We start from the raw sequence: 23,351 nt of genomic DNA, 5'->3' as shown, positions 1-23,351 counted from the left end.
AACTTTGTCAAATGCTTTTTCTGCATTTAGTGAGATGATCATATGATTTTTACCTTTCATTTTGTTAATATGGCGTATTACATCTATTGACTTGCAGATTTTGAGCCATCCTTGCATCCCTGGAATAAATACCACTTGATCATAGTGTATGATCCTTTTAATGTATTACTCAATTTAGTTTGATAATATTTTGTTGAGGATTTTTGTATTTATATTCATCAAGGATACTGGCCTATAATTTTTTTTTATTATGTTATGTTAATTGCTGTTGTGTTTGTCTGATCTGGGTATCAAGGTATTGCTGGCCTCTTGGAATGAGTTTTTAAGTGTTCCTTTCTTTTCGGTGTTTTGGAAGAGTGTGAGAAGGATGGGCCCTAAATCTTCTTTGAATTTTAGTAGAATTCACCAGTGAAGCTGTCTGGTCCTGGACTTTTGTTTTTAAGGAAGTTTTTAATTACTGATCAATCTTTTAACTAGCAATTGGTCTATTAAAATTTTCTGTTTCTTCATGATTCAGTCTTGGGAGATTGTATATTTCTAGCAATTTATCCATTTGTTCTAGGTTGTCCAATTTTTTGGCATATAATTGTTCATAAAATTCTCTTATGATTCTTTGTATCAGTTGTAACTTCTCCTGTTGCATTTCTGATTTTATGTACTTGAGACCTCTCTTGGTGACATTAACCAAAGGTTTCTCAAGTACAATTATCTTTTCAAAAAATTAGTTCTTAGTTTTGTTGATATTTTCTATTATCTTTTTAGTCTTTATTTCAGGCCTAGCATATGATCTATCCTGGGGAATATTCCATGTGTATTTGAGAAGAATGTGTATTCTGCTGCTTTTGGATAGAATGTCCTGTATATACTTGTGAAGTCCATCTGGTCTAATATGTTGGTTAAGGCCAATGGTTCCTTATTGATTTTCTGTCTGGATGATCTATCCATTGATGTAAGTGGGGTGTTAAAGTCCTCTACTATTATTGTATTGCTGTCAATTTCTCCCTTAATGTCTGTTAATATTTGCTTCACATATTTTAGTGTTCCTATGTTGGGTGCATATATAGTTGTAAATGTTGTATCTTCTTGCTGGATTGACTCCTTTAACATTATATAGTACCCCTCTTTGTCTTTCATTACAGTTTTTGTTTCAAAGTCTATTTTGTCTGATACAAGTATAGCTATACCAGCTTTCTTTTTGTTTCCATTTGCATGGAATATCTTTTTCCATCTCTTCACTTTCAGTCTGTTTGCATCCTTACTTCTGAAGTAAGTCTCTCGTATGCAGTAATATGTGTCTTGTTTTTTTATCCATTCAGCCATTCTATGTCTGGGGAATTTAGTCCATTTATATTTAAATTAATTCTGATATGTCTATTTTTATTGCCATTCTGTTGATTATTCTCTAGCAGTTTTTGTATTCCTGTCTGTTTTTTTTCTTCTCTTTCTCTCTATTGTTGTGGTTTGATGACTTTCTTTATTAATATTACATTTAGATTCCTTTCTCATTTTCTTTCACATATTCAGTGTAATTTTCTGCTTTGTGGTTTTTATGAGGTTCACATATACCATCCTGAGTACATAACAGTCTATTTTATATAGGTAAGTTTGTATACTTAAATTTGAACACATACCAAACTCTACATTTTTGCTCCCCCATCATGTTTTATGTTTTTGATGTTACATTTTACATACTTTTATGTTATGTATCCTTTATTTGACTATTGTAGTTTTTTGTTAATTTTACTGCTTTTGCTTTTTTTTACTGCTTTTGTCTTTTAAGCTTCATAGAAGATTTGTAAGTGATTAATCCAATACCTTTACTATATATTTACCTTTTCCAGTGAGATGTTTACTTTCATATGTTTTCTTATAATTAATAAGTGCCAATTTTTTTTTCAATTTAAAGAAGTTTTAACATTTCTTTTATGGCCAGTTTAATAGAGGTGAATTCCTTTAACTTTTGCTTATATGGAAAACTCTTTCTCTTTCAGTTCTAAATAACAGCTGGGTATTCTTGGTTGAAAGATTTTTTTTTTTTCCTTTCAGCAGTTTGAATATGTCATGTCTTTTTCTTCAGGCTTGCAAAGTTTCTGCTGAAAAATCTGCTAATAGCCTTACAGGGTTTCTTCCCTTGCACATAACAAATTTTTGTCTTGTTGCTTTTAAGATTCTCTCTTATCTTTTTAACTTTGACTTTTAACTTTTAATTACAACGTGTCTTTATGTGGCTCTCTTGGGTTCATCTTATTTGGACTTTCTGGGCTTCCGGGATCTGGATGTCTGTTTCTTTCCCTTGGTTAGGAAAAAAATTCAGCCATTATTTCTTCAAATAATTTTTCTTCTTTCTCTCTCTGTTCTCTTTCTGGGACCCCTATAATGTGAATGTTATTCTGCTTAATGTTGCCCCATCGGTCCCTTAAGTTATTCTCACTTCTTATAATTCTTTTCTTCTTTTTGCTGCTCTGAATGAGTTCCTTTGCTTTGTCTTCCAACTCACTGAACCATTCTTCTACTTCACCCAGTCTGCTGTGGAAACCCTCTCATGTATTTTTCAGTTCAGTTATTGTACTCTTCAGCTCTCAGCCTTTTGTTTGGTAGTTTATTTTTTCTAGCTCTTTGTTGAAGTTCTCACTGTGTTCATCCATCTTCTCCTGAGTTCACTGGCTATCTTTACAGCTATTACCTTGAATACTTTATCAGCTAGATTACTTATCTCTGTACATTATGATCTTTTTCTGAGGTTTTTGTCTTATTCTTTCATTTGGAATATATTTCTCTGTTTTTTTTCATTGTTTCTTTTTTCTTTCTTTTGATTCCCTGGGTCTTTTTTTTTTTTTAAGATTTTATTTATTTGAGAGAGAGAGAGAGCACAAGTAGGGAGAGTAGCAGGCAGAGGGAGAAGCAGGCTCCCTGCTAAGCAGGGAGCCTGACATGGGACTTGATCCCAGGGTCCTCGGATCACGACCTGAGCTGAAGGCAGATGCTTAACTGACTGAGCCACCCAGGTGCCCTCTGTGTGTGTGTTTCTATGTATTAGGTGAAATGGCTACTTCTCTGTGTTGAAGGAGTGGACTTGCATAGGTGATGAAACTTCTTGTTTGGACTTGCACTAGATCTTTCCCTTGATCCTTTGTGATTGTTTAAACCACCTGAAAGATTCTTGATATGTCTCTGTTGTTGAGGGTGTGCCAAGACCTATCTGTGTTCCAAGAGATGGGATCTCATTTAGTACCTAATTTCAGGGTGATTAGAAGCTAGACCTAAAGGAAGCATCTTTTAAAGTACACAGATACATACTGTCCTATTGCACCACAATTGTAAACCCTGCTGGCCTCCAGTCCAAGAGATCTGGAGGTTTCCCTGGGTAATAGTTGCAAAATACAGACAAGAGTATAAGTTTATTTCTAGGAGTCTCATTAAGCATTAGCAAAGCCAAGGGGGTATGCAAGAATCATGTCTTCATGCTTACATTCTCCGGGAGCACCTCCCTAGCCTGTATATGTGTGGGAAACCTGAAGTCTATTCCTCAGGCTAAAGCTCCTTGCTAAGAAAATAGGCCTTTTTCATAGGAACACTAGGGTTATGTTTTAATCTGCTCTCTGTGCAGTGCCCTGAAGGTGGTGGCTTTCCAAGAATCCCTTCCAATTGCTACATTACCATGTAACTCAGGTAGCCAGCCCCCATGGCCCCCAGATCCAGGAGATTAAAGGGCAACCATGTGTGGACTTCATGTGCCCACTGACTTTGGCTAGGTTAGCTGGAGAATGCAGGGGGCAAGGGATGCTTTCTGGCTTCAAAAAGACAGCAGGAAAATGTCTTGACTGCTCACTCCCACAGGATCAGAAATGCAGTAGGAGTATTTTATCTGTCCACATGTTCCAGGCTTAGGCTGGGAGCATGAGAATGCCATGACCACACATGCTTGCCAGCACCAGCCAAGGAGCACAGGAGTTTCTCAAACACCTACAGTCACTGACGTTAGCAAGGGAGCAAGAGAATGTCACAATTGTTCATGCTCACCTTCCCCAGTGAGGGAGTGGGGGAGTGCTGCAATCACTTGTGCTCTTCAGCTTTAGTAAGGCAGAGGATTAGGGCCACTACTGCTTGCCCCTTACTGCTTTAGCAAGATGACAGGAGGGTGACATATAGGAGCTCACATACCTGTCTAGCAGGGTGCAGTGGGGATGCAAAAATGGCATCTGCCAGCACCTCCAATTCCAGGGAGTTCTAACTGTCCCCTGCCCCTCCAGAAGATTAATAAATGAATCTTTTAGATTAGTAAATGAATCACCTTAACATATAGTCTAGGCACTTTTCAAATTGCTGTTTTTATGCTGGGTCTTGGGGTGGGTGAGACTGCATGGGAGCGCTTTAAAGGGCAATCGCAGTTTCTTATAGAACTTTGGGTCCCTTGGACATCAGCCCCATTGATTTTTCTAAGCTGGGCATTTTGGGGACTTATCTCTCTGGTATAGGTCTTAGGGTTTGAGATACCTGATATAGGGCAAGACTATCTTAGTCCTCCAGGAGAAGTGCCAGAGTAGTAAACTCCCTCCTTATTTTGTGTTCACGTGCAGAATGTTGTTTATTGGTTTTTTGGTTTTTTGTTTTATTTTTTTATGAGACTGTATCTCCAACTCTCCTACCTATCTCAATATGGTCTTTTTATCCTTTGTTGTGGAGAAATAGTTCATCTAGTTTTCAGGTATTTTTTAGAAGAAAACAATCCATTTGTAACTGTAAATGTTGTGTCGGTGGGAGGAGATGAGTTCAGAATCTTCCTACACCGCCATTTTGCAGAAGTCTCTCACACTGAGTAGTTTTAAAATAGAAGTTATATATAGCCCTCAGGAAGAAAACTATAAGAAAATTTCCATTTTTTTACTATCTATAACTGACTTTGGTCTTGATGTATTAAAATGAGAACAAAGTATTTTCTTATATACCTATTATTTAAAACTTTTAGCATTTCCGTCATACATACCTTCCTAGTTCTCAGGAAGACATCTAACCTACTCAAAACCCCATTTGGTTTTTTCAATAAATTTGAGCATCAAAAACATAAGGGTAAAGGTAGCATTGGAACTTGGGAAGTTATTGATTAGATTTTTATGTTTTTTCTTTAACTTCTTTGACATTTATTTATCAGCAAAATTAGAGATAAAAAGGTCTACCTTTAAATTTTTTAAGTTTGAGGATATTTTTTAAAATCCTGGTTCATTGGCTATTAAATGATAAGCAACTGATAAAAAGAAGTCATCATTAAGTATGATACAAATGTAGCAGTGTAATATTTTGAGGCGTTGATCTGGCTTTTACCTTTCCCATTCACCTGGAAGCTTTATTTATTTATTTGTTCAAAGCAAAAAGACAAGGAACATCCTCTAAAGCTTTTAATTTCAAAATCCTAAACTTTAAATTATTTAGAAATTAAAATTTATGTTATAAGTAATTTAGGAAACTAAACAGTCAGAATTAATTTTGGGCAGTACCTTCTGCTACCTTACTTCTACCACCACCCCTGAGACTGGATAAAGTTGGTCCAGAAAAGTTAAAGAGTAAGAAATGAAACAAAAGTTTAAATGCTGATGATTCCCTAGAATGAACCTTGTCACCCATGTATAAATCCTGTGGTGAGGATGGAAACTACTGATAGGTTTTAGTTTGGGGAACTTAAGAGCACCTTTGCAGTTAGGGATCAGAAAGAATCAAGAATCAAACTCTTCCCCTTTCTAGCTTGATGTGAAAGAATAAGAAATATCTGCATGGGCTCTCTATGCAGCCAGTTCTGAGATAACTTGATAAAATCCCTGTGTGTACCTATCATGGATCAGGCAGCCACAAAATGTTTGCTTCTACAGCTAGGAACAGACAAAATGGCACCTCAATCTAATAAACCTGGAAGACTACTGAGTCAAGATGAAGCAATGTGTCAAAATTAACCAAAAGTATTTGTGGACCCACTATCAACAAGCAGAAGTGAATGAGGACTTCAAAGTACAAACCATCATAAATACATGACCATGACCTTTTTAGGTATATCTTGCCTCCCAAGCCTAGGCGTTGGTCTTAATTAAGTCCATAAGAGAAACAACCCTATGAATTGAAAACCAATTTGCTAAGTTTAGTACTTGGTGCCTGGTAGAATGGAGGCTCAAAATTAAAATGAACTTTAATCATAGAAAAAAATCACAATCCTCATACAAAAGTTATAGGCTAAGAATTGTAGCCATTAAGCCAACAAAGATCACTACTATTTACTGAATGCTTACAAGGCGGCAAGTATTACATTAGATGCTTTACATAGGTTATCTCAATTTTACTAACAGTAAAGCATACTCTACAAATATTCCTTCTTTTTTTTCTTAAACATTTTACTTATTTATTTGACAGAGAGAGAGAGAGAGAGCATACAAGCAGGGGGAGTGGCAGGCAGGGAGAGAAGCAGGCTCCCCCCCCTGAGCAGGGAGCCCGATGCAGACCCTATCCCAGGACCCTGGGATCATGACCTGAGCCGAAGGCAGACACTTAACTGACTGAGCCACCCAGGCACCCCAAATGTTCCTTCTTGGACAAATTATTTTAATGACAGACTTATTTCACTCTGATGATAAAAGTTGGTATTGGTATACCCTCTTATAGTTGCTTAACACTATACACCTTAGATAAATATTGAATTGTTCTTATACTTGGTAGTTTTATATCTAGCAATTTGAAGTACCTACTCAAACCATAATTAGCTTAATAGTAATGTCCCCTGTCTTTTAAAGCCACTTCCATTAGTAAGACCTTTATGATTTCCCAACACAGTTGGCAAAATTTTATTTCTATCAAGCAAAAGACAATTAGAGGTATTCACTATAAAATAAGTACTGATGTGAAAGGCTTTATCTTGTCTTGGGGCTATCTTTAGCCTTCAAAAAAAATTAATTGGCCCCAGAGGCTTAGGTGAATTTTAAATTTTTGAAGAGGGAATTAGACAAGGGAGGACGGGTGTTAAAATTATCATTCCTTCCTTTCCTAAGGCACCCCCTCAAAAGCTACTCAGAATGGGAAATGTGTGCTTGAGGCCTTGCCCAGGAAGAACTAACAGGAACCAGATCACATTTAGCTGTGACCTTTACAGTATATTTCTAAAAAGTGAATTCAGCCTCCAGACTTGCCAAAAGGTATAAATAAGCTTTACAGTTTTGACCTTAGCTAACTGAGGAGCAACCAGATAAGCTGACATCCAAAAAAAATTTGCTTTTATTTTTAAAACATTTCTTTCATGCTTATAAATTCTAATGGTAGAATGAATGAGAGTAGGGATGGGACAGCAGAACAGCTGGCTGGGTAGGTGAAGGGTGGTTTATTTTCTCTCAATAAGCTGATAAAACTATGATGGAAAACTCATATAGAGAAAAGGAGATAAATTGTTTCTACCAATCTGGTTAGATTGTGTACATTTTTTTGTCTCTGCGTGTGTGTGTGTGTGTGTGTGTGTGTGTGTGTTTAAATCATTGCATTAAAGCTAAGATTACCAAAAAAATGTTAAACCCCTCCAATATGAAAACAATCCCTGGGTATTTTTCTTGACCTTGCAAAAGTAAAAAAGCATGAAATAGTTTGCCAAGAGGAACAGATGTTTCTGTTGTATATTTCTTACTCCCTGGGCATGTTTGAGAATTCTAAATATAAACGTTCAAACAGACAGGGTGCAAACACACAGGAAGTTTGGGGGAGTGTGAGAATTCGTTTAGGCGATTCAATCTGATTCACAACTTTGCACATGAATCAAAAATCAGGAAAATTGGGGAAAAGATCATTTAGACATATTAACATGTGTATAGCATAGATCTTAAAATGAAAGCAAATGTAGAAAGGTAACCAATCTCATGATTAACTTACACTACATAAAGAATAAATAGAAACAAGTTTTGAAGACATATACATATTAATTTTACATGATCTTCTCAATGCTCTTAAATGACAGATTGAATGGGGTCATGTAGGTAAATTCTCAAATTTTACTCACTTTTAGTACATTTTTATATATTTATTTAAACAATGAAAATCTCTCAGCAGAAATGTCAGTAGGGTCAGAATGAATATTCTAACTAACCAACACATTACTTGGTCCATAGTCATCTAATATAGGATAATAATCTAAGCTTGCTGATCCAGATGCTATAACCAAATTAAGCTCTGAGCCACTAATGGATAATAACTATAGTTTTCATTTCCATTTTTAGGAGTCCATTCAGTCCAAAGTCCATTCTGACATATAGAATGAATAATAAACAGTCTCCTTCACAATGGTAATATAGTTTATTATCATGAAATAATATGCTTCCTGGTGATGTCATCAGGATAATGACATGGGTTGTTCCTGACTGAAATCTCCCTCATAAGAAGACCAACTAGCAACTATCCATAAACAAGATACCACTGGAAAAATCCCAAAACCCAGGCGTGAGGCTGAAGCACCTCCCTGGACCACAGAGATCAAGAAGGACCACATTAGAAGGGTAAGAGGAGTGGCTAGACTCTGAGAACTTTGCCCTAGCTCAGACAGGCACAATACCACAACAAGAGGGCCTCCCTGAGCCTATGGTTTCTCCAGTGAAAAATAGAAAGCTTAAGGTTGACATCTAGTTCCCCCTAGCACTGCAGAATGCTTCCCTGGAGGCAAATTGAGGTCTCACCCCATAGAGATGACTCTACAGGGCTTGACCACTGGGAATCAGAAAGAGAAGAGAGGGGGGATGGGGCTTACAGCAACCAGTGCTCAGATCTAAGACTGCATTCCTCCTTGGAATGATCCTTGAGCAGAGAACCCAGCTAGCAAGCATCTCTGCTCATCTACAAAGCAGAGTTGGTGCCCAAGCTAAGCCAGGGAGTTTAGCTGGCAGTTCTACTTGATTCCAGGTACCATTCAACAAGCCTTACTGGATCTGAAGACTGTTTTACCTCTCATTCAGGCATAGAAACAAATTTGAAGCCCTGCCCAACTGCTGAGTATCACCTCCAGTCCCACATACCCAGGAAGTTTGACCAGAGAGCCTGGGCAGCTACATTGTCCCTCCCACAACAGCACTTACAGTGACACCTATGCAGAGATCCTAGCTAGCAATTCTGCCCATTGAGGAGCCAAGCCAGTAATGTTGTCTAGTCAGGGAGTTCCACCGGTAGTTCTGCCTGATTTAGGTTCCCACCCAATGACCCATACTGGCAGTGAAACCGATTCTAAGGCCCCACCCAGGCAGGGAAGCAAATTTGAAGCTCTGCCCAACTAGCAAGAAGCCTGACCAGAGAATCCAGGCAACTGCAAAGTCCATTCTGCAGCTGCAAAGTCCATTCTACAGCTGCCTTTGGGCAGGAGCCCAAAGTACTACCCAACTGTTAAGTAGCCTCTGGCCCCCAAATAATGAGGGAACCTGAACAATGGCCTTGAATAACCTCAGCAACCAGACTTAATATTGCCCAGCTGTGAAGTCCAGCCTGCAGCTTTGCCTGATTGCTGAACCCAGCCTATGGCAGGGAACCCAGACAGTGACTCCACTTAATCATGGAGCATAGCTTGCAGCCCCCATTAAAAGGAAACCCAGCTGATACCACCTGACCTCAGAGCACAGTCTCTAGCACCACCCAACTGCTGAATACAGCAGGAGGTTCCTCCCAAACAAAATGCCCAGCCAGCAACCTTACCAAAGGTAGAACAAAACCAGAGGCCTACTTGATCATGAAGCCCATCCTGCAGCCCTGCCCAACATTGGGACACAGTCTAAATCTCCACCTGATCACAGAGCACAGCCTGAGGCCTTGTCCAACCATGAAGCTGGGCCTGTTACCTCACCTGAACACAGAGTACATCTGGTTAGACAGAATACCCTGAGACCCTACCTAACCAGGAGCAGTCTTAGAGCCCAACTCATAGCTCTGCCTAATAGTGAAATCGTAAGTGTCACCACCCTGCAAGGGAACACACACAGCCTGAGACCTCACCTGACCAGAGGTTATTACAGAGCCTAGCTAGTGGTCCCACCTGACCAAGAAGGACAGCCAGTGGCCTAGCCTGATCAGGGAGACCACAAAATAGCCCCGCTTAAATGCATAGCCTAGCCAACAGGTCCAACCAAATGCAGCACCCAGCCAATAGCAGCCCCTCCTCCTAACCTCAGAGCACAGGCAACATCCAATTTGCCAAATACTTCCCCTGCACACATAACTGGCTTAAGGAAGGAACAGAAATAGGTCATCTTCACAAGACAGGCAAGATTATGTCTATTGTTATGAACTGGAAGTGTGCTCATTCTCCTGCTCTTTTTCTTTCTGAACATTCTACAGAATATCACATTAGTCCACAATGTTGATGATGTCATTTTAATTGGACCCAAATGGCAAAAATTAGCAAATGTTCTAGATTACTTGTTAAGCCCATATGGGCATTAAAGAATGGGAAATCAACCCTAAAAAGAGATGCCTGTCAAATAAGGGGAAATTCTAGGGGATCTAGTATCCTGGCACTTACTAGGACATGCCATCCAATGAAAAAACAAGATCTTGCACCTTGCACCACCTACCTGAAGCATAACCTCTGATAGTTACCTTCAGATTTTGGAGTTAGCACATTCCATTCTTTGGACTACTGTTCCAAACCATTTATCAGATGATTCTAATATATTAGTTTCAACTGGGTCCCAAAGGGGGGGGACGGAGAGGAAAGGCATTCTATAGCAAGTCCAGGCTGTGAATATACAGCATCGACACCAGGACAACAGGACATGGAAGATCATATGATACTAGGGTGTGGCATGTTCCCTTGAGAAAAACACATCACAATGCAGGTAGAACATCTGGAAAGATTTAATGTGAATGTTGCAAGTCAGAGCACAGACCCCTGTGGCTCTGGAGAAAGGATTTATGCTGTCTGTCAGAAAGGACTATACACGTTTCAAAAAGCTACTCCTAAGGGGAGAAAGCTGGAATGATTTATATTGTAATCCATTAGAATCAGAGACATCAGAAGAAACTCAAGTTTAGCTTAATATGGACAGATATACATATATAAATACCTACAGACGTGTTTATACTCTGTTCGGGATACACACATATATGTACTTGTTCTTTCAGCCAACAGGACATAGAAACAACACATTAGTAGCAATTGGCATACCTAGTTTACAGATCTTGTTTTTTAACACAATTTTCCAATAAAAGAACCTAGGGCTCCTTGGAGAAATGGTTGATCCTTGGGCTGGTACAAGAATTAAATACACAATATATTGGAGTATCTTACTGTGCCTGAATAAAGTAAATCCTGGGTAGGGGGAAGGAATGGTGATGATGGGAGTATGTAAAGGGACACAGGAGCAATGAAAAGACCTACTAAAGGCCAAATCTGTCATGATGAATTTGCAATAAAATAATTACAACCCAAAGTATAAAATACACATACATGAGTCCATACTTATATAAATACATGATGGAATAAATAAATGAGGGAGAAGAGGCAAATCTCCCATACAAAAGAATTCAAATAATTTATGTAGATATTCCACCTTCTAGGAGATGAAGTACTTCTCTCTACTCTTTACATAAGAAATGTGCATAGTGTTTTCCTCCCAAAGGATAAAATATGAAGGAGGGATAAAGAGTGTGTTTATAGTAGAGAAACCCAATGAATACTACCTTAGCCAAGTTATCAAGGTTAACATCAACAACAGTAAGTCATATTAATAACATATTTCTTTGATGCGATATAATGAAAAGAGCACTTTCTCTCTGTGCTGTTCCTTCCTAAAATATAAGTTCTATCTAGTCATGAGAAAAATATCAGAAAAATCCCTATTGAGAGACATTTTATAAAATATCTGACCAGCAATCCTCAAAACTGTCAAGACCATCAAAAACAAGGAAAATCTGAGAAATCACCATGGCCAATACAAGTTTTAGGAAACTTGACAATTAAATGTAATATTGTATCCTGGAACAGAAAAAAGATATTAGGTAAAAAATGAGGGAAATCTGAATAAATTATGTACTTTAGTTAATAACAATATACCAATACTGTTTCATTAATTATAACAAACCTATGGGAGCATATGTTTGTTTGGAGCTTCATAAACAAACATATTAATATAAGATTTTAATAATAAGGAAAACTGGATAAAGGGTATATGAGAACTTCCTGAGTTATCGTCTCAATTTTTCTGTAAATGTAAAACTTTTCTAGAGTTTATTTTTTAAAGTAAACTTTCTTGAATGCTACTTGAATGCTACTGAGCCCAAGTTGAGATTGAGCATCTGACTATGGCACACTAAACAGGTATATAAACAAAATTATCCATCAAGATCCATGTGCTATTGGACCCAACAAGGCATAAGATCAGGTGATCCCTTTGTCTGTTGAAGGGCATCTTGGCTTTTTCCACTGCTTGGCTATTGTGGACATTGTTGCTATGAACATTGCGGTGCCTGTGGCCCTTCTTTTCACTATATCTGTATCTTTGGGGTAAATACCCAGGAGTGTAATTGCTGGGTCATAGGGTAGCTCTATTTTTAATTTTTTGAGGAATCTCCACACTGTTCTCCAAAGTAGACGTACCACCTTGCATTCCTGCCAACAGTGTAAGAGGGTTCCCCTTTCTCCACAACCTCTCCAACATTTGTTGTTTCTTGCCTTGTCAAGTTTTGCCATTCTAACTGGTGTAAGGTGGTATCTCAATGTGGTTTTGATTCGAATTTCCCTGATGGCTAATGATGATGAACATTTTTCATGTGTCTGTTAGCCATTTGTATGTCTTCCTTGGAGAAGTGTTTGTTCATGTCTTCTGCCCATTTTTTGATTTGATTATTTGTTTTTTGGGTGTTGAGTTTGAGAAGTTCTTTGTAGATCTTGAATATCAGCCCTTTATCTGTAGTGTCATTTGCAAATATTTTCTCCCATTCCGTGCATTGCCTCTTTGTTTTGTTGACTGTTTCCTTTGCTGTGCAGAAGCTTTTTTTTTTTTTTAAAGATTTTATTTATTTATTTGAGAGAGAGAGATTGAGAGAGAGCATATGAGAGGCGTTAGGGTCAGAAGGAGAAGCAGACTCCCCGCCGAGCCGGGAGCCCGATGTGGGACTCGATCCCGGGACTCCAGGATCATGACCTGAGCCGAAGTCAGTCGCTTAACCAACTGAGCCACCCAGGTGCCCCCAGAAGCTTTTTATCTTGATGAAGTATGAACAGTTCATTTTCGCTTTTGCTTCCCTTGCCTTTGGAGACGTATCTTGAAAGAAGTTGCTGTGGCCATTGTCAAAGAGGTTACTGCCTATGTTCTTCTCTAGGACTCTGATGGATTCCTGTCTCACACTGAGGTCTTTCATCCATTTAGAATTTATCTTTGTGTATGGTGGAAGCGAATGATTGAGTTTCATTCTTCTCTATATAGCTGTCCATATATACAATGGAATATTACTCAGCCATCAGAAAGGATGAATACCCGACTTTTGCATCAACATGGATGAAACTGGAAGAGATTATGCTAAGTGAAAAAAGTCAAGCAGAGAAAGTCAATTATCATATGGTTTCACTTATTTGTAGAACATAGGGAATAGCATGGAGGACATTAGGAAAAGGAATGGAAAAATGAAGGAGAAGAAATCAGATGGGGAGATGAACCATGAGAGACTATGGACTCTAAGAAACAAACTGAGGGTTTTAAAGGAGAGGGGGGTGGTGGGATGGGTTAGCCCAGTGATGGGTATTAAGGAGGGCACGTATTGCATGGAGCATTGAGTGTTATAACCAAACAATGAATCATGGAACACTACATCAAAAACTAATGATGTACTGAATGGTGACTAACGTAACATAAAAAAAAAAAGATTAGGCGATCTCAGCAGCAAACCACCCTAAAATAGAAGTAGAACATTTGCAATGCATGCATACAACTACAGAGGGCATGTGTAAGCTGCCCAAACAAGTGGCCAAGACCTGTCTCAATCTTGCACCAACACCTCTCCCACAATTCACATATATAAACATGTATGTGTTTCCTATGACCTGCTTATAGAGGAAGTGCTGATTGGGTTTGGCAGGCATAAAAATGAACTGTGGCTTTTCTACAGCTTAACTAAGTAGTGGCTCTAAAAGACAATAGTGAGAAGAAATTCACCCAATAGGCAGAGTTTAGGGCAGTGCATCCTGATACACCTAGTCTGAGAAGAGATGTGGCTTTATGTAAAGATATACACAGACACAGACAGAACAAAATGGCTTAGCTGACTGATCAGTTGGCACAATGTAAGAGGAAATTTGTAATGCATGTTAATGCCCATCAAAGAGCATTCACTGCAAAAGAGATACTAAAACAAAACAAAACAAAAATTAAAAAAAAACCCACAGTGGACAGAATTACTTTGGTTAGTAACTGTAATCCATCCTCTACCTCATCTACTAGGACTGACATCTATTTCAGGTATGGATTTTCCTTTCTTGTTTACAGTGCCTCATCCGACTCTACTATCAGAGGTCTCAAAAGATGTCTGATCTACTGCCATGAGATTATGTGTACCATTGCCTCAGACCAACGGACTCACCTATTGCACAGAGGATTCAGCATATGACCATGAAATCCACTGGTCCTACCTCATACTACTGGACAACATCCCTAAGCTGCCAGCCTGATACAGCAGAGGAAGTGTTTCAGAAGTATTGCATATGCACTGGTTTGGAAGTAACAGCCAGTAAGCATGAGGCACTACACTTCAGAACAATATACAGTTTAAGTCAATGGCTATTGTATGACACTCTGTCATTAATAAGTGAACCTACATGGGATAAAGAACGTAGAGATAAAAGCGGAATGGTCCTCCTCACCATCATTCCTACTGACCCATTTAGGAAATTTGTGCATCTTATCCCCACAACTTTAGATTCTAAGCATTTAGAAGTCCTTGTTCCCAGAGAGAGGAATGCTTCCACCAGAGGACACAATTAGTGTTTCAGTAAACTTAAAGCTATAGCTACTGACTAGACAATTTGGATTCCATGTGCCAGTTGACTAGCAGGCAAAGGAAAGGTGACTTTTTTTGGCAGGTTATAATTGATTTTGATCATTATGAAGAAATAGAACTATTCTGCTACATAACGGGGACATAATAGATGATACGTTTGGCACTTATATTATATGCCATGTTATTTTGTGGGGTTTTTTTCCATCCCCAGTTTTAAATTAAAATGGGCAAGTACTGACAACACAGTGTCATAAGGAGATGGTAATAGGGCTTCAGAGAAGAGGGTCTGAATTACACACTGGGAAAGTCATTTAGACAAGCAAACTGCTAGCCAAGTAGGGGCAAAATTTAAAAGAGCAAGTAAAAAAGGGAGATAATGAGGGTCAGTTAATAGCATGGGACCAACTATGGTAGCAAGAACTATAATTCACACTACTAACTTCCTCTTATAAATTTTTTTTTCAAAAATTGTGACCAACCCAAATCCTAGGGAAGTATACCTGAATGGAGTGAATCTAATTTGACAAGCAGAGCTCATGGATGCAAGCAGATGACTGTAGTGGACATTGTTGATACTGCATGAAGATCTCCTTTACTAATCTGTGTACACATAATCTGGCTACAATGAACATTGGATGCTAAAACTTGTAGCTGCCCTTTTCCTGAATAATCGCCACTGGCCAAATGGGAGTTCTTTCATATAAAATATTATCCCCACATACCTGGGGCAACCCGCAGTAATTGAATGATAAGGCAGTACAAAAAGCTGTCTTTGTTGTTTCAGATGAACCAATTCTATGGCACAATTTTTGCTCCAGTTTCCTATAAGATCCAGCTGAAGCAAAAACCCATCCGAGACCACTTCCTTACTGGCCATGTTCTCTGTACTATTCCCTTTCCCTCATGACTTTCTCATGAGACTACTCTTTCAATAAATTGTGAACATTGAAACAGGTCTCAGGTCTGCTGCTAGCTAACTCAGTCAAAATCAAGTTATTCATGAATAAACACTAAATAGAAATTTTTTCAGGTAAGTTTGGATCATTTCTTACACAGAAACTCTATTGTCAGTTTGTTTGTTTTTCTTTTTCAGTTGCTTTCTAAAGTATTAGACATTGACCAACAACTTAAAATACCCATTCAACAGGACTTTGTCATATTGCTGTACATATACTATTTCATTTAATACTCAAATAACCCTATTAAATAAAAGCACTGTTATGATGTTCCTTTTAGAGGTGAAGGAACTGAAGGTTATAAAAGTTTTAAAAATCTCCCTTCAGGTTCTAACATAACAAGAGAAGGAAGCAGTATCTAAGCCCAAATTTTAGCTCAAACTGCAAGCTACACATGAAGTCTAGTCTGAAAAACAATAAATCCATTTATTTCTATAGATGAATGGTTTTCTTTTTCTTAGCTTATTTTCAAATAAAATGTGCAGAAACACAATACATGATGTAGACAAAATAGTTTTAGGTTCTGTAGTTGAAACAGGGTTGTAGAACATGAACCTGTACATGCTCAACCCCTCTGGACCCTAAAATTGCTTAATAATATCTCTGAATTTCTGCAGAGAATAATTTGAAAATGATTTTGTACTATATCTATTCAATAGAAATGGCCCATTGTTTACCCAAAACGTGTTCACTCTTACCCTTTTTTCCCTGATAATAGAATATACTTGTGAGAAATTAGTCATGACTGGCCTTAACTAGAAATGTAATCTCATTCCCATTTACCTGTGATTTTTCAAAGGTGGGCTTATAAACAAATTTTGATTACTGAGACCTTTGGGAAAGTTTTCTAGAGATGACTGTGTATGCCAAATAAAAACACAAAGTATTATAAAGAGCCCTTTTGTCCTCTTCTCCCAATTCTCCTGCCTGAAACATAGATACAATGCCAGAAAGTACAGCAGGCATCCTACAACTCTGAGGCAGCAAAGGCAAAATGCTAAACATGTGTGGAACAGAAATTTAGAAAGAATCTGAGGTCCTGATGATGTATTTAAATCAGCTTAAAAGCAATGAATGCCTTCTTCTAGACTTCTTGCTATTTGAGTAACACAAGGCGCTATTTCTTTAAAACACTATTATTTGTGTACTATTATTTGGATGCATCCATTCCTACTTGATAAAGCATGTACACAAACTTAGTCAAACAGATTACATTTTTTTATTCTGTGTTTTACACTGTAATACCTGCAAGCTCCTCCTGATCCAAATAATAAAAATCCAATCTTTCTATCATGTTATTGTCTTTAGGTTTTCCCAGGGATTCCCAGGGTCGCTTAATTTGTCTCACTGCAACTGTTCTCTTTGTGCTCACCTGCTGCAGCACACCAAAGGCTTTTAGAAAATTGTGCAAATTAATAACCAAGAGACAAGTAGATGGAAACATCGAATAGGCATTAAACAAAATGATAACCCAAACTGCCAAAAATATAAGAAATGGTGCTCAACCTCGTCTTCCTTCCTGAATTTTTAATTTTGATTTCTCTACTATGTAATCAATCTTCCTAAGTGTTTAGCAATTTTATTAATCAATTTAAAGAATTAACTATTAGGTTTACTTATCTTCACTATTTTGGTTTTTCCAAATTATCACTTTTTCTATTATTATTTTTTTTTTAAGTTTGTGTTTTTTACTAACCTCTCCATATTTCCCTACCCCCAGCAACCAATTTTCTATTCTGTTTCTGTGAGTTTGATGTATTTTGGGGCAGGAGAGGGATTCCACATATAAGTGATACCATGCAGCATTTGTATATTTCTCTGACTTATTTCACTTTTCATTTAGCATAATGCCCTCCAGGTCCATCCATTTGTTGCAAATGGTAGGATTGCCTTTCTCTTGGCAGAATAATATTCCATTGTGTATACATATCTTTTTTTTTTCCCATTTATCCATTAATCAACACTTAGCTTCTTTCCATATCTTGACTATTGTGAACTAATACTGCACTAAACATGGGAAGGCAGGTATCTCTTTGATATACTGTTTTCATTTCCTCTGGATATATACTCAGAAGTGGGATTGCTGGATTGTATAGTAGTTCTAGTTTTAAGTTTTTAAGGAACCTCTATATTGTTTTCCATAGCAACTGCACCAGTTTACAACAGTGTACAAGTGTCCCCTTTTCTCCACATCCCTACAACACTTACAATCCCTTGTCTTTTTGATGATAGCCACTCTGACAGCTGTGAGATTATATCTCATTGTGGTTTTGATTTGCATTTTCTTGATGATTAGCAATATTCACCTCTTCATGTACCACTTGGCCATGTGGATGACTACATTGGAAAAATGTCCATTCAGATCTTCTACCCATTTCTTATTATTTGTTGTTTTGCTATTGAGTTGTATGAGTTCCTTATATATTTTGGATGGTAACCCTTTACCAGATATATGGTTTGCAAATGTTTTCTCCCATTATGTAGATTGCTTTTTCATTTTGTTCATGATTTCCTTTGCTGTGTAGAACTTTTTAGTTTGATGTAGTCCCATTTGTTTATTTTTGCTTTTGTTGCTTGTGCTTTTGGTGTCAAATCCAAAAAACCATTGCCATGACCAATGTCAAGCTTATGCCTTATGTTTTCTTCTAGGATTTTTATAGTTTCAGGTCTTACATTTAAGTCTTAGAATGCATTTTGAGTTGATTTCTGTATACAGTAAAAAATAGTGGTCCAATTTTGCCAAAACAATTTACTGAAGATGTTGTCCTTTCCCCATTATACATCTCAGTTCCTTTGTCATAAATTAATTGACAATATATTTGTGGATTTTTCTGGGATCTTTATTCTGTTCCATTGATCTGTCTTCTGTTAAAGACTGCACTGGAATTTTAAAAGGAACTACAATGAGTTTGTAGATCGCTTAGAATAATATGAACATTTTACTAATAGTAATTCTTCCAATCTATGAGCACAGAATATCCTTTCATTTATTTGTTTCTTCTTCAAGTTCTTCCATCAATCTCTTATTATTCTGCTTATTTCTTTCCTACCACTAATTTTAAGTTTGCTTATCTTTTTATAGCTTCTGAAGCTAGAAATTTACATTATTCACTTTAAGCACTTATTCTCTATTATAACCATTAAAACTAAAAATCTTTAATGAAACGCTAATTCATTTGCATCCCATAAATTTTTATATGTTGTATTTTCATTATCATTCCAAAGTCCTAAACCTGTATAATTGGGGTTGAGGTTATTTTGTAACAAAAGAGGCTTTCTTTGCTGCTAACACCTGAGAAACCTGTAAAACAAAAATTGTGTGTTTTAAATACAGAAGTCCAGAATATTTATAAAACAGCTCTTAATAACCATTTGTTAAGGGATGCTCCTGGTGCCCTAACTACACTCTGCCTTTGGAGTGTACTTATGTGGAGATGGAGTTCCCAGAGCATTAGGTTAGGCTCTGGGGCAAAATATGGAAAGATTCCCAGTGTGTGCTCAAGATGAGATGCCGGCAGCACATCTGACCCTGGTAGCAGGACAATGTGGACTGGATCTATACTTATTGCAAAGTATTCTCTTGCTCTAGGCCCCACTCAAAACAAGGTATTCTGACTCTCCCAACTAATGAGTAGTAGCATATTTCAAGTATGTTCTATGCTGCATCACAAATTAAAAGAAGCATCCATGGCTCAGTTCATCTTTCTAAGTGGTATAAAATAAAGGTCCTTCACCAAAGGCATCTAACCTCCAATTCCAACCATATGCTCAGGGTTTGAGAAGTAGCTCAGATATTAAAATTGGGTGAGTAGTAATAATCTTCCTTTTGGGGAGCTAACATCAGTCTTTTGTTCACCAGCTATCAATTTTTTTAGGTTGCATATGTCAACACCTTATTCAGCAGCCCTACTCTCAAAGAAGAGTGATCTATTGATTAATTTGATCTATTTGATCACTATCATAGTGATCTAGGATCTATTAACCATCAACACAGATCCTTGTGGGATAGAGTACCTAGAGGTCACTTTGGCAATGCTCTCAGTTAGGATAATTATATTTTTAAAAAATGTAATTCCATAGAAAAACTTTGAGAAATGAGTAAGAACATGCTTCTCAGCAAGAGCAGAAGAACTGGGTTTTTTAGTCAGAGTCCTTTAATCATGTCACAGGTATACTCTCAAGGAGTATTAATTATCCTGATATTTCAAACTGTTATCTGTGCAAAGTAACTTCCAAGTCTTCAGTAAAAACAAACAAAAACTTTTACACAAAGAAATGCAAGTACTACCAGTTAGAAATGGTCTGGAGCTCACTGATAGGATATACATATGGCGCCAGTATTTGCTATACTGTACCCCCTAAATTACCTTCCTAAAGTATGGAGATATCTCTTTAGTTACAAAGCTGTAGACATGAGTCTCATCTTCCCCTGGAAACATTTAATTCCAAAGTGTAAAGACCCCAGAATCCTTCTCATTTTATTTCCAAAGAGACACTTAGAAGAAGAGGAGGGACAGCTGCCTCTTCCGTTTCTATAAATGCCAAATTTATTTTTTGTGATCCTCACCTACAGTAGAACCTGTTACATACAAGATGATTTATGCTTCTTCTCACATCACCCCAAAGATAAGAACTTGGGCAAAGAAAAGTCTCAGCAGTTATTACTATCTATAAGTAATAATAATCTACCCTGTCCTAGAAGATTCATGTTGGCATTCAAGATAGTTTTAGTGAATATAGACATTAAAGACTTAAACTCCTTTTCCTGCCTGTTTGTCTACTGTCAAAAGAAGTCCAAAATGACAAAGCAGCAGCCATAATCCTAAAGGATTAATGGACCTTTACTGTGTTCCCTAATAGAAACATACTTCCCCTTGCCTCAAAGCCACCACTGCCCACATGTTAGGAATCAGTTTCTTTATTCCAGCAGCGCCTAAAGTTGTGCACATAAAAATAAATTCCCAAGTGGGTCATGGGAAGTTGTGATTAGAGGAGCAAATCTTATTTCTATGCAATAGCTCCCAGACCAGTGCATTTACGTTATCAGCAATATAGTGCCACAAAATGGCCATTGGTTCAAATTATATTTTTTATCTTGAAATATAGCAGCCCGAATTCACAAAATGTCATATTCAATTTTGTGCATTAGGTAAGCATTAACTAGTCCTTACAATGTTTTCCCATTCAGATCTTAGGCATGAATTTTAGCACTTTTCCCTCCAGCCATAGGAGATGAGAGTCTCTGTAATTCTCCCACGGAATCCTTCTACATTTCACAATTTACTGTGAGTAGGTAGTTAGCTAAAATATGCCTATCATTTTCTTCTTTCATTACACCTCATTGCATTTTACTGTACTGAACAGAAAATATCCAAATTCACATTCATTTTAATTGCCAGTGGCTTCATATCTCTCATACAATGGCATAAACCAGTGTTTCCTGGAGTCGTCTGAAAAGTCTAAGGGTAATCTCAACCCCTTAGTATAGACTGGTTCAGAAATGAGGCCTAAGCCAATTAGAAGATAGCCTAGCCCTGGAAATAGATATATGAATAGTCCAAGATTTCTGGAAAGGGCTCACACTTAGGAGAAAGCAAGTACAAAAGATGGCCTCCACTATTCCTTGAATATCATGGTAAATAAATAAACAAACAAACAACTTATATGAGGGAATCACAGGAAAATGAAGCCACCTAACTATACCTAATCCTGACACATATATTGCTCTAGATGCCTAGTTGTAACCTAAAAACATCCTCATTCATTAGACCAAGTTAAGTCAGGTTTTTAATTTCTTCCAGCAAAAGTCATCTTAACTGATGTATGTGGTATAACTGAATGCTATCTGTCCAAATACAAACAAATTTTATCTATTATAAGTAAATTTAAGGGGAAAAATAGAATTTCATTTAAGATTAGACAGTAATTATTTTTTACGTATTTTTTCAGCTTAACTTAGATAAGATTTATAATGTTCTATAAGGCATACAACATGGTGATTTGGTACATGAACATATTGTAAAAGGATTATTAAATAAGGTTAGTTAACACTTCCACCACTTCATATAACCACCATATTTTTGGCATGTAATGAGATCATTTAAAATTTACTCTCCCAGCAACTTTCAAGTATACAGTATTATTAACTACACATAGCATGCTTTATATTAGATTGATAGAAGTTAATCAATTTTTAACTGGAAGTTTATACTCTTTGACCAACACCTCCCCATTTCTTCCACTGCCTGCCCCCAACAACCACCATTCTACTCTGTTTCTATGAGTTTGGCTTCCTTAGATTCCACATATAATTGAGATCATGCAGTATTTGCTTTTCTCTGACTTATTTCACTTAGTATAATGTCCTCAAGGTCCATCCCTGTTATCACAAAAGGCATGATTTCCTTTTCTTATGGCTGAATAATATTTCTGTGTGTGTGTGTGTGTGTGACATTGTCTTTAACCACTCATCCACTGATGGACACCCCTAGGTTATTCCCATGTCTTGACTATTGTGAATAATGCTGCAGTGATTATAAAATTCACTGTTTCCAAATTATACCCTGAAGTGGGATCAAGTCCCATCTCTTCAATAAATTGATGTCTAATCTTTTACTCATGTCAGACACAATTATATTAGATTGGATCCCATGAAATTCTGTTTTTGAAAGTAAAAAATGATCAAATATTAAGTTTTATATGGAACTTTATAATCTCAAAGATATGTATATTATACTCTAATACTGCATTGTATTACTGTAAATTTTCCTATTTTTATATCTGTTCCCCTATATAGACAATGTGTATTGAGCTACAATACTTGTTCACCATGCAGAACACATTATTCTTTTATTAAAGAAAGTGGAAATTAATCTGTAAGAAATATTCTCAGCAAGTTCCAGACCTAGAAAGCAATTTAAAGTAAAATTCAAACTAGAAAACATGCTGCCCATTTTGTTTTCACATTATGTGATATATTTTTTTCCAGAATGGAAAAAAAAAAAAAAACTAGGGGCTCCTGGTAGATTCATAGCCACGGTAAATTTACTCTTGAATTTAGTAAGCCAGGATGGAAGAATATATTTGCTTTGGATTTCTCCCTTTTTAGATATTTCTTTACTTAAGAATATGAATACTAAGAATATTTAGGTTAACAGTAGACATGTAGACTGAAAATATATTTAAAGAAGTACTTCAGGAATGGCAAAGCAAGACCTCTGAAAAGCTGCACCTCCATAAAAGCAAAGGGAACTCTGGTAAAGATTGGCCAAATCAATTTTTTCAGAACTCTTGAAGTTAAACAAAGTCTTGAAACAACCTGAGATATTATTAAAAAAAAAAAAAAAGGTGGCTATCAATAAGAAAGTGCTAAAACAGGCCTTATGCCCATTACTTTATCCCCACTGCATG

Source organism: Neomonachus schauinslandi, chromosome 2 (assembly GCF_002201575.2).
Source record: "Neomonachus schauinslandi chromosome 2, ASM220157v2, whole genome shotgun sequence".
NCBI lineage: Eukaryota > Metazoa > Chordata > Mammalia > Carnivora > Phocidae > Neomonachus > Neomonachus schauinslandi.
This window is presented reverse-complemented; position numbering follows the sequence as displayed.